Source organism: Saccopteryx leptura, chromosome 1, assembly GCF_036850995.1.
Source record: "Saccopteryx leptura isolate mSacLep1 chromosome 1, mSacLep1_pri_phased_curated, whole genome shotgun sequence".
Taxonomy (NCBI): Eukaryota; Metazoa; Chordata; class Mammalia; order Chiroptera; family Emballonuridae; genus Saccopteryx; species Saccopteryx leptura.
The window spans coordinates 350,504,983-350,517,561 of NC_089503.1; the positions used below are offsets into that span (position 1 = coordinate 350,504,983).

At 34.9% G+C, this 12,579-nt stretch overlaps 1 non-coding gene across 1 annotated transcript; it reads left to right on the forward strand.

The window, feature by feature from the left end:
* The first annotated feature begins 4,203 nt into the window (after positions 1–4,203).
* LOC136390000 (U1 spliceosomal RNA) lies at positions 4,204–4,367 on the forward strand. The gene has a single exon (XR_010748532.1). It is a non-coding gene; the product is annotated as a U1 spliceosomal RNA (small nuclear RNA).
* Positions 4,368–12,579: the final 8,212 nt, after the last annotated feature.

The window sequence follows — 12,579 nt, forward strand, 5'->3', positions numbered from 1 at the left end:
ACAATACCCATCAAAGCTATCCTTCAAATACAAAGGAGAAATAAAAACATTTACAGATACAGAAAAGATGAGGAAATTTATCACCAGAAAACCCCCACTTCAGGAAATACTAAAGGGGTTTTTCTGGCCAGACACAAAGAACAAAACAAAACAAAACTACAAGTAAAAGCTCCATCAAGATCGCAATATAAACAAGATTAATCTGTGACAAAGAAACAAAAAAGGCGAGAGGACAAAGATTAACATTAGCAAAGGAGGATGGAGTACAGAAGCACTCATGAGATAATGTCCTACAATGAACATGATATGTATGCTTTCCATTACTTAATGGTAAACAACCCTGAAAAAAACAACACAAAAGTACATGGCTTGTAAAAAGAAGTAACAGAGGAAAGAAGTATGGATAACAACCAAACAAAAACAAATGATAGAAAAATAAAAGAGAAGAACCATACAAGATACAAAACAATCAGAAAGCAATATATAAAATGGTAATAGAAAACCCTCAAATGTTAATAATTACACTAAATGTAAAGGGATTGAACTTACCAGTAAAAAGACACAGAGTAGTAGAATGAATTAAAAAAGAAAACCCAACTGTATGCTCCCTAAAAGAAACACATCTAATCTACAAGGATAAAATCAAATTCAAAGTGAAAGGTTGGAAAATAATACTCCAAGCAAATAACATCCAAAAAAAAAGCACGTGTAGCAATACTCATATCTAACAATACTGAATACAAGACAGCAAAGGTAATCAAAGACAAAAAACGGTCATTTCATAATGATAAAGGGGACATTAAATCAAGGTCACATAACACTTCTTAATATATATGCACCAAACCAAGGAGCACATAAAATATATAAGACAGCTACTGACTGACCTAAAAACAAAAACCAACAAAAATACAGCATACTTGGAGAACTCAATACATTGCTGACGGCTCTAGATCATTCATCCAAACAGAAAATCAATAAAGAAATATTGGCCTTAAATGAAACACTAGAACAATTGGATATGATAGACATCTACAGGACATTTTATCCCAAAGTGCCAGAGTATACATTTTTCAATAGTGTACATGGAACATTCTCAAGAATCAACCATATGTTGGGCCACAAAAATAATATCAACAAATTCAGAAAGATTGAAATTGTACCAAACATATTTTCTGATCATACAGCCTTGAAACTAGAATTCAACCGCAAAAAAGAGGTAAAAAAAAAAAAAAAAACTCCACAAAAATGTGGAAACTAAACAACATACTTTTAAAAAATGAGTGAGTCAAAGAAGAAATAAGCACAGAGATCAAAAGATACATACAGGCAAATGAAAATAACAATACAACATAGCAGAAACTCTGGGATGCAGCAAAAGCATTAATAAGAGGGAAGTTCATATCACTACAGGCCTATATGAACAAACAAGAGAGAGCCCAAGTGAATCATTTAACTTCACACCTTAAGGAACTGGAAAAAGAAGAACAAAGACAACCCAAAACCAGCCGAAGAAAGGAGATAATAAAAATCAGGGCAGAAATAAATGCAATAGAGAACAGAAAAAGTATAGAAAAAATTAATAAAACAAGGACTGGTTCTTTGAAAAAATAAATAAAATTGACAAACCTTTGACAAGACTCACCAAGGAAAAAAGAGAAAGGACTCATATAAACAAAATCCAAAATGAAAGAGGAGAAATCACCACAGATATCATAGGTATACAAAGAATTATTGTAGAATACCATGAAAAACTATATGCCACCAAATTTAACAATATAGAAGAAATGGATAAATTTCTAGAACAATACAATGTTCCTAGACTGAGTCATAAAGAAGAAGAAAGCCTAAACAGATCCATAAGCAGGGAGGAAATAGAAACAACTATTAAAAACCTGCCCAAAAATAAAAGTCCAGAGCCAGATGGCTATACTTGTGAATTCTATCAAACATTCAAAAACTTGGTTCCTATTCTACTCAAAGTCTTCCAGAAAATTAAAGAAGAAGTAATACTACCGAACACATTTTATGAGGCCAACATAACTCTCATACCAAAACCTGGCAAGGACTACACCAAAAAAGAAAACTACAGACCAACCTCTAATAAATATAGATGCTAAAATACTAAACAAAATACTAGTAGATCAAATATAACAACACATTAAAAAAATAATTCATCATGATCAAGTGGGATTCATCCCAGAGTCACAAGGATGGTTCAACATACGTAAAATGGTTAACGTAATACACCATATCAACAAAACAAAGAACAAAAACCATATGATCTTATCAATAGATGCAGAAAAGACATTCGATTAAATACAACATCATTTTATGTTTTAAACACTTAACAAAATGGGTACAGAAGAATAATATCTCAACATAATAAAGACCATCTATGATAAACCATCACCTAATATAATATTAAATGGCATACAACTGAGGATTTTTCCCCTAAAATCAGGAACAAGACAAGGTTGTCCACTCTCTCCACTCTTATTCAACGTAGTGCTGTAAGTTCTAGCCAGAGCAATCAGACAAGAGAAAGAAATATTAAAAGGTATTCATATTGGGGAAAAAAAAGTAAAGGTTTCACTTTTTGCAGATGATATGATCCTGTACATCGAAAACCCCAAAAACTCCACAAAAAGACTACTAGAAACAATAAACCAATACAGTCAGGTCACAAGATACAAAATTAATATACAAAAGTCCATTGCTTTCTTATATGCCAACAATGAAGCATCAGAAAACAAGCTCAAAAAAATAATCCCCTTTATGGTTGCAACAACAAAAAATAAAATATCTAAAAATAAACATAACAAAGAATGTAAAGAACCTATATAATGAAAACTACAAAGCATTGTTAAAGGAAATCAAAAAAGATATAATGAAATGGAAAAATATTCCTTGTTCTTGGATAGAAAGAATAAATATAGTCAAAATGACCATATTACCCAAAGCGATATACAAATTTAATGCAATTCCCATCAAAATTCCAATGTCATTGTTTAAAGAAATGGAACAAAAAATCATCAGGTTTATATGGAACTATAAAAAACCCCGAATAGCCAGAGCAGTCCTAAGGAAAAAGAACAAAGCTAGGGGCATTACAATACCTGACTTCAAATTATATTATAGAGCCACGATAACCAAAACAGCATGCTGGCAAAAAAATAGACACTCAGACCAATGGAACAGAATAGAAACCCCAGAAATAAAACCACATGTATATGGTCAAATAATTTTTGATAAAGGGGCCAAGTACACACAATGGAGAAAAGGAAGCCTCTTCAACAAATGGTGCTGGGAAAACTGGAAAGCCACATGCAAAAGAATGAAACTCAACTACAGTTTGTCCCCTTGTACTAAAATTAATTCAAAATGGATCAAAGACCTAAATATAAGACCTGAGACAATAAAATACATGGAAGAAAACATAGGTACTAAACTCATGGACCTTGGTACAAAGAGCACTTTATGAATTTGACTCCAAAGGCAAGGGAAATGAAGGCAAAGATAAATGAATGGGACTACATCAGACTAAGAAGTTTTTGCTCAGCAAGAGAAACTGACAACAAAATAGATAGCCAACTAAATGGGAGATATTTTTAAACAGCAGCACAGATAAGGGCCTAATATCCAAAATATACAAAGAACTCATAAAATTCAACAACAAACAAGAAAACAATCCAATAAAAAAATGGGAAGAAGCCTGACCTGTGGTGGCGCAGTGGGATAAGGCGTCGACCTGGAACACTGAGATTACTGGTTCAAAACCTTGGGCTTGCCTGGTCAAGGCACATATGAGAGTTGATGCTTCCTGCTCCTCCCCCTTCTCTCTGTCTCTCTCTTTCTGTCTCACTCCTCTCTCTCTAAAAATCAGTAAATAAAATATTAAAAAAAAATGGGAATAGGACATGAACAGACACTTCTCCCAGAAAAAAATACAAATGGCCAACAAATATATGAAAAGATGCTCATCTTCATTAGCTATTAGAGAAATGCAAATCAAAACTACAATGAGACACCAACCACCTCACACTTGTTAGATTAGCTATTATCAACAATTTTGGTAATAACAGGTATTGGAGAGACTGTGGAGAAAAAGGAACCCTCATCCACTGTTGGTGGGAATGTAAAGTAGTACAACCATTATGGAAGAAAGTATGGTGGTTCTTCAAAAAATTAAAAATAGAACTACTAATAGTTACCTGGCAGGGGAGATACCATGATCACAAAGGTGGTTTTCCCAGAGTAAGGCTTTTCCATTGCACTCCGGAAGTGCTGACCCCTGCGATTTCCCCAAATGTAGGAAACTCGACTGCATAATTTGTGGTAGTGGGGGACTGCATCCGTGCTCTCCCCTGTGGAAAAAAAAATTAAAATTAAAAATAAATAAATAAATAAATAGAACTACCATATGACCCAGCAATCCCTCTACTGGAATATACCCTCATAACTCAAAAGCACTGGTATATAAAGACACATGCAGCCCCATGTTCATTGCAGCATTGTTCATAGTGGCCAGGACATGGAAACAACCAAAAAGCTCTTCAATATATGATTGGATAAAGAAGATGTGGTACATATATACTATGGAATATTACTCAGCCATATGAAATGATCACATCGGATCATTTACAACAACATGGATGGACCTTGATAACATTATACTGATTGAAATAAGTAAATCAGAAAAAACTAAGAACTATATGATTCCATACATAGGTGGGACATAAAAATGAGACTCAGGGACATGGACAAGAGTGTGGTGGTTACCGGGGGTGAGGAAGGGAAGGGAACGGGTGGGGAGAGGCGAGGGGCACAAAGAAAACCAGATAGAAGGTGATGGAAGACTTTGGTTGATGGGTATGCAACATAATCAAATGTCAAAATAACCTGGAGATGTTTCTCTGAACCTATGTACCCTAATTGATTAGTGTCACCCCATTAAAATTAATAAAAAATAATAAAATAAAATAAAATTCAAAGAATATACATCTTGTATAGAAGATTGGGAGACTATAGCATAAGGAAAAGCAAATACAATGGGATATGTTGAGGTATCAAAAGATGTGTCTGATCATGATTCCCATTGTATTCCATGGTCCTTCCAGCAGCTAGGACATGCTGCCATTTCTGCCTAAAAGAAACAAGACCACAGCAGGTATACAAAGAAAAAAATGTCAATCTGGGATCTAGCATTTCAGAACATAAACAATAGCTTAAGTGGGAAGAAAACAAGTTTTAACTTCAAAACTTCAAAATCCTCTAAGATTCAGGGTTTGAAATTTATGCCCCTAAAATTAGGTCCATATCTTAATTCCCAGAACCTGTAAATATGTAACTTCACATGTCAAAAGGAGAATGTACTTAGTTATGGATCTTGATAGGAAGATTATCCTGGTTTGTCTTCATGGGTACAATGTAATAACAAGAGCCCTTGTGACTTAGAAGAAACAGGAGGAATAGAATCAGAAAAAGTATTATGATGGAACAGAGGGTCAGAACAAAAAGATTCTATACTTCTGGCTTTAAAGATAGAAGTCACCATAAGCCAAAGAATTAAGGCAGCCTCTGGAAGCCGGAAAAGACAAGAAGACAGATTGCTCTACTGACCCATTCAGACTTCTAATCTCCAGATAATAAGCTTGTGTTGTTCTAAACTGTTGAGTTTGTTGTAATTTGTTAACACAGACATAGGAAACTAATATAGACTTGGTACTGAGGGTGGGATACTGCTGTAGCAAATGCCTAAATATGTAGAAGTAGATTTGGAATCAGGTAATGGTTAGAGACTCAGAGAATTTTACAGTTAGAAAAAAAGTCTAGATTGTATTGAACACACTGTTGATAGAAATGTGGTTAAAGGCACTATTGGTAAGGGTTTACAGTAAAGTAAGAAACATAGTAGAGCAACCCTATACCATCTTAGATAACACCTAAATCATCATAAACAATCTGTTGGTAAAAATATGAACATTAAAGCAGTGCTGGTGGAGGTTAGGAACATGTTGTTTGAAGCTAGATAGAAGGGATCCATCTAGTATAACAAGGAAGAGATCCTTATTATATTGTGGCAGAAATTTTAGCTATATTATGTCCCGAGGTAGAACTTGAGAAGGAGAGGTCTATGTGAAGTATTGGCAATCTAGCCACTTCCTACTTGCTTATAAAATGTGAGAAAAAATAATCGAGGAAAGAACTGCTAACTAAAAAGGAATATGAACTTGATAATTTGGGAAATCCTCAGTCTATGCATATTGCAAAAGATGTCAAAATTATGAGATTTGCCTGTAGAAAAGTATCCTCTGAAGAGAAATCCAAAGGTGTGAAACCTTTTACAGGGACCTCATAAGGATTTAAAGATTAGAATATTTATTCTTATGGAAGAATCTGTGAAAAAAAATGAGGCATGTTATTCATGCATCCCCTCAACAACCTCAGTGAAATCAAAGAATAGTGATAGGGTTATTTAGGAAATATCTTGGAAGAATTTTGTTGTTTAATGAATAAATCCCTATGATATACATGAGAGAACTACAAGATTCTTGAGAAGATATACCAGGCAAACATTGCCAACTTGGACTGAAAAAAAAAAAAAAAGACAAAGAAAGGATGAAATTAAAGAAGATTGTAAAACTCTCAAGTTATACACATAGAAAACAAGCTGATATTGATATAGACAAAGGATATGATACAACCTTGAAAGAATCCGCCCAGGGATGCTATATAGGATTAACACTCAAAAATCACTCAGTGTAATGTAATTCACCACATAAACTTCTAAAAACTTTAAAAGGTACTGTCTATAATCATCTCAGTATTGCAGAATAAAAAGATTTGATGAAATTTAATATTCACTTACTGTAAAAACTTAAAGCAAACTAGGAATGAAAGAGAACTTCCTTAATATGATGACATTAAGAACAACCTATAGCAAACATATTTAATGGTGAAATATTAAAAACTTTCTCTCTGAAGTCAGAAAACAGACAAGGATTATTGTTAACATCATTTCTAATTAACATTTCAATAATGTGCACTGAGGCATAATCATTGTCATGAAGTGTTCAAATAATGCAAAGCTGGTTGACATTTTATCACTTCCTTCTTCTACTACTCATTAAATGTTTCTTTTGTTTTCAAGCAGGAAATCACCTAGACTGTACTCTTTACCTAGTAGAACAACACAACCTTCATCACTAATAAGTTTGTCAGTGGTCATTTCCCTCTGTTGTTGTTATTGTTGCTGATTGCTGGAGTTTTCTGTGAACTTTTACCATTGTACACAGAAATATTATATCTGAGAGAATCCTTTAGGTCCCATATAAAGAACATATGGTTTTGATCAAATAAGAGGTCTCTGAGGAAAAAAGAAGGAAGTAAGAATAAAGAATAAGATACTTACTTAAATATCATAAGAGCCAATCCCACATAGCTGAAGGTCTAGGTCTGTGCATCTCTGAAGCCAGAGAGTTATGTAAATGCCAGATCAAGACTGATTACACTCAGCTGTTTTGACTTTAGGACCCTGCTTTCTGGAAAACCTCTACTTAGAGCCCCCACTTCTGTCATCACTCTGGGTTTGTTTTGTTCAACTCTGTCATGTTTCTCTGGTGTAATTGTAATGTATGCATTTGGAGCTAATTGATGCTTATCTTTTAATAATCATCACATGGGAGTAATAAGAACAGATCAGAGATAAAGCTTATAAGTAGAGGGAGTGAAGAAAGTTAAAAGAGCAGAGTAAAAATGCTTTAGACATTTGTTTGTCCCTAAGAAGAAATGAATCTTTGACATACCAAACCCAGAAAAGAAACCTCAGATAGTTTTAAAAGATATTAGAGGAAAGGGCTCTTGTCTCCAATAGAGCCCAGAAAAAAAAAAAAAAAAAAGGCAAGTATGGTAAAACAAACAAGCAAACAAAAACCTTGTACTCAATATAGAATTAAATCCATAGAGAACAAATTACCAAATGGGATATCTAAGCAGAAATATTTTCTCTCCCCTCTCTAACCTGCTCTCTTCCTACTGGCTTCCAGTATTTGGCAATGGGGACTGAAGAAGAAAATGAAGAAAAAGAGTGATATAAGGATATTTATTTCCCTGAAGCTCTTCCCGAAGAATCAGCTTAGGTTGGCTACATCCCTGGAAGGATCACTGCTCTTTCACAGTCTACCTTCATTTCTTCATTGTCTCTGCTAGCTTCTGGTATCTTCTTCCACCCATCACCTTTAGGTCTGCGGCTACCTTTGTGCACCTGCACTATCCCTTGTGGTTTTCTTACATTCACCACATCCTTGTAATTAATCCCCGTGTAAATAAACTCTTCAGAGGAAATACATGAATTTGATTGTGCCATTTATTTTTTGTAGGGAGACTTATGAATACAGAATCTTATGCATCCTGTGTATCTATGGTGCTTTATGGAGCCAGTAAAGTTCAGTTTCTTATGTTACCAACAGCAGTATAGACAAAGGAGGGAGCCCTAGAAATTCTGGTGGCCTTTCACACAGAAAAGGGAGTAACAGTGACCTGACAAAGATCATATGAGAATGTAGGGTTCTTTGCCACTAATAGATGATGACCAAGAACCAGATCCCTCTTCCACTTATACCCAACCCCCAAGTCCTAGGAATTGCAGAGCTCTTTAGAACATAAAAGGGTCAGAAAATAACAATTGAAGTGTTACAGAAGCAAAATTATTTTCTTGTACATAAATTTATAAATTGAAACACACATTCTTGTTATGCAATTGGTGAAATTAAATTTGTTAGACCATTCCTTCTTTTTATCTCTTTATTAACTAGTAACCAAGTGAAATTTTTCTTCAAAATATCTTTCAGATATATTTCTTTATTTTTTTGTGAATTACGCCTTTGCTTCGGTACTTACCTCTCATTTCTGAATTATTGCAGAAGCTTAACATAGCTTTTGCATTAAATAGAAAAAAACTGAAATTCCCCTTAGTCTATTTAATGACATGAATGTATTTGATATTGAACTACTATATATGAGAATAAGCTTCAACTCCTGGTAACAGAAATAGGAATATTAACTTTTAGAACCAGGGCTAATTCTCCACATCTGGCATGAATCTTGCTTCCAGCTTTAACTCTGCCTCACCTATAACACTTCAAAGCATGTAATCAGTAATATTTATCTTATCCTCTGAGTTAAAACATATTGTAAATTAGATAAGAATTTAATTAATTCATTTGTAATAATAATCCTCATAATTTATCGGATGAGTTGGATATAGTAAGGTACAAATGAAGAAAGGAATTTGTTTCCTACCACTAACCTTCCAAATCTGCTCTAAAATTTGCTGTCATTTTAGATAAAATTAGGGGCAGTGTATCTGGCTACTACAAATCCCTTTTTGTAAAAGTAACCAAAAGTCCATTCCCACATAGTATCAGAATTCTAAAGTTTCCTTGAGTTGTCTTCCCATTCCTTGCTCAGGCTGACTTCCTCTTTAGGGCTAGGGAAGGGAGTCATGGAGAAAACTTTTATTTTTCACCAATTTCCCAAATCTCCAACTGCCATTTCAGATATTCTTTTCAGAGTTGGAACCTGAGAAAGAAGAGGTAAGGGGCAAAACTGCGTGTTTGTGCTTGATAGATTAGTTGTCATCTAGGGCTAGGCATGCTAATTCTGTCTCTTGGCCATGCCACTTTTGGCTTTCCTGTTGGCTCACTAAGACTTTTACTTTAACTTTTCAGATTAGGTTTATCTCTTTCTTGCCCTAATCAACCCTGACTGATAAATCATTACACAAATCAGTAAGCTTTCCCAGACCTTGAGCAAATGAAAATTTTAGAGGTGTTAAAAATCAATTCAATCTTTACTTATACATAGAATGATTTCTAGCAAAGTCTCTACTACAAGAAAAATGATTAATATGTATCAGTATCTTTAAAAATGATATTTTATTTAATCTCCACAAAACACTTTCAGAAGGTTATCCTTATCATGATGCGACAGATGAGAATACTGACAGAGTAGTTAACTTACCCAATGTTATATAGGTAGTGAATACCAGAGCCAGGATTCTAACCCTGAAGATAACTGATTATTAAAAAAAATAAGAAGAAAATATGTATAACGCATTTAGCTGGTGCATAGTAAGCATAATTTAGTAGCTTGTTAGGTAAATAAAATTATGTTGATTTCAAAAGACATTCTTACCTTTCATCTGTCATTCAAAAACCTCCGAGTGCAGTTTATTCATTCCTCAAAATCAACCAGCCTATTAGAGCATAACTTTTTGTCTTCCCTAATAACACATTTAGAGGTAAGGCATACATACCTAAACAATCATGTAATTCTGAAAACATTCCAAAGAATGATAATCATTATTACATTTTAAAAAGAGAGAGACCAATGCAGTTGTAGCATGTAAAAATGAAGAGTCACATAGCCTCTAGAGATCTGGTCATAAAAAGCAGAGTTTTAAAAAAAAAAAAAAAAAAAAGGCCCTGGCCAGTTGGCTCAGTGGTAGAGCGTCGGCCTGGTGTGCCGAAGTCCCAGGTTCGATTCCCGGCCAGGGCACACAGGAGGAGTGCCCATCTGCTTCTCCACCCCTCCCCCTCTCCTTCCTCTCTGTCTCTCTCTTCCCCTCCCGCAGCCGAGGCTCCACTGGAGCCGAGTTTGCCCGGGCGCTGAGGATGGCTCTGTGGCCTCTGCCTCAGGCGCTAGAATGGCTTTGGTTGCGGCAGAGCGACGCCCCAGATGGGCAGAGCATCGCCCCCTGGTGGGCGTGCTGGGTGGGTCCCGGTCGGGCGCATGCGGGAGTCTGACTGCCTCCCCGTTTCCAACTTTAGAAAAATACAAAAAAAAACCCAACAAAAAAAAAACAACAAAAAAAATAAACCCTGCAGCCTGAGCTGTGGCGACACAGTGAATAGAGCATCAACCTCGAACACGGAGGTCATCTGTTAGAAACCCTAGGTTAAAAAAAAAAGAAACCCTAGGTTAGTCAGGGCAAGGCACATACATGAAGCAACCTGCATGATTTGATGCTTCCCACACTACCCACTGCCTTTCTCTTATTCTGTCTTCTCTCTAAATCTATAAATAAAATCTTTTAAAAAATACATGCAGAGAAAGCCAAAACTAGTAAAAATATCAATAAATTACTTTTATAATCACCAGTATAGGCAGAATGCCAAAGTAAATTGTTCAAACTAACTTTTTCACCAAATATTCCACAAAGTAGGGTGTATGGTTACTTATGGATGATGTGGGAGGTGGGGAGATATTGGAGATACGTGTTTAAAAAAGTAAATGTGGCCCTAGCCGGTTGACTCAGCAGTAGAGCGTCGATGCTGGTGTGTGTAAGTCCCAGTTTCAATTCCCAGTTAGGGCACACAAGACAAGCGACCATCTACTTCTCTCTGTCCCCCACCCATCTCTCCCTTCTCCTGCCTCAGCCATGGGCTTGGGTGGTTTGGCTCCGAGTACTGAGGATGGCTCCTAGGCCTCCGCCTAAGGTGCTAAAACAGCTCGGGTTGCCAAGCAACGAGGCTATCAGTCCAGCCTGGCAGAGTATCTCCCCATAGGGGCTTGAGGAGTGGATTCCAGATGGGGCACATGCTACAGTCTGTCCCTGCCTCCCCGCCTCTCACTTAATTAAGAAAGAAAGAAAGGGAAGGAAGGAAGGAAGGAAGGAAGGAAGGAAGGAAGGAAGGAAGGAAGGAAGGAAGGAAGGAAGGAAGGAAGGAAGGAAGGAAGGAAGGGAAAGAAAATGTTTATTTAAAATAAACAATAAGAAAGACATTAAGTGACATGGAATAAAAAATATAGAATAGTTAAAATAAATATTTAAACAAACTGATTATTCTAGGCAATGTGGAAATACATTCTTAGTCAAACTACAAAAATAAAACTAGAAATTTGAAGAGACTATACTTATGAGTTCTTTGGTTTTACAGTTGTGTGGCCATATTTAATCATTAGTTGAATAAAGTTGTTTGGCACTGAATATAAAGTTAAAGTATAAGTTTTTATACTCAAATTTAGAACTTAATAAAAACTAAAATTAAAAGTATATATAAATTTTGTTCTATATTTAGTTTATTACTTGAACTTCATTTTAAGACTTTTCAGTCCTGAACTTAAAAGAGATTTCAAAAAATGATTGGCTAAAACTGGATGCACACACAATTTTTAAATAAATTCCAAATGGATGGATTAATTTTATAAATCCAACTGCATTTTAAAGTTTAGGTTCTGATCAAGAATATGTTTTGCCTCAACTTATTATTTAATAAACATGCATCTTCTTAGTTAAATTAAAACTCACCATTTTTCTGCTTCATATTTTTCAACCTTATTCTTATAAATCAATAGTCTTCTTTGATCAGTAAATATAGAAATACCAATTAATTAGAAAACATAACCTACTTAAAATATGATAAACTATTAAAATAATAGAGAAGAGAATTCATTTTATTAAGTTCAAAATCAATTGACTAAATTTTTTACATTAGCTAAGTCCTGATAATTTTAAGATAAAAAACCTAATTTTAAAATAATATACACTTAATACAAACTTATGAAATGAATGAATGA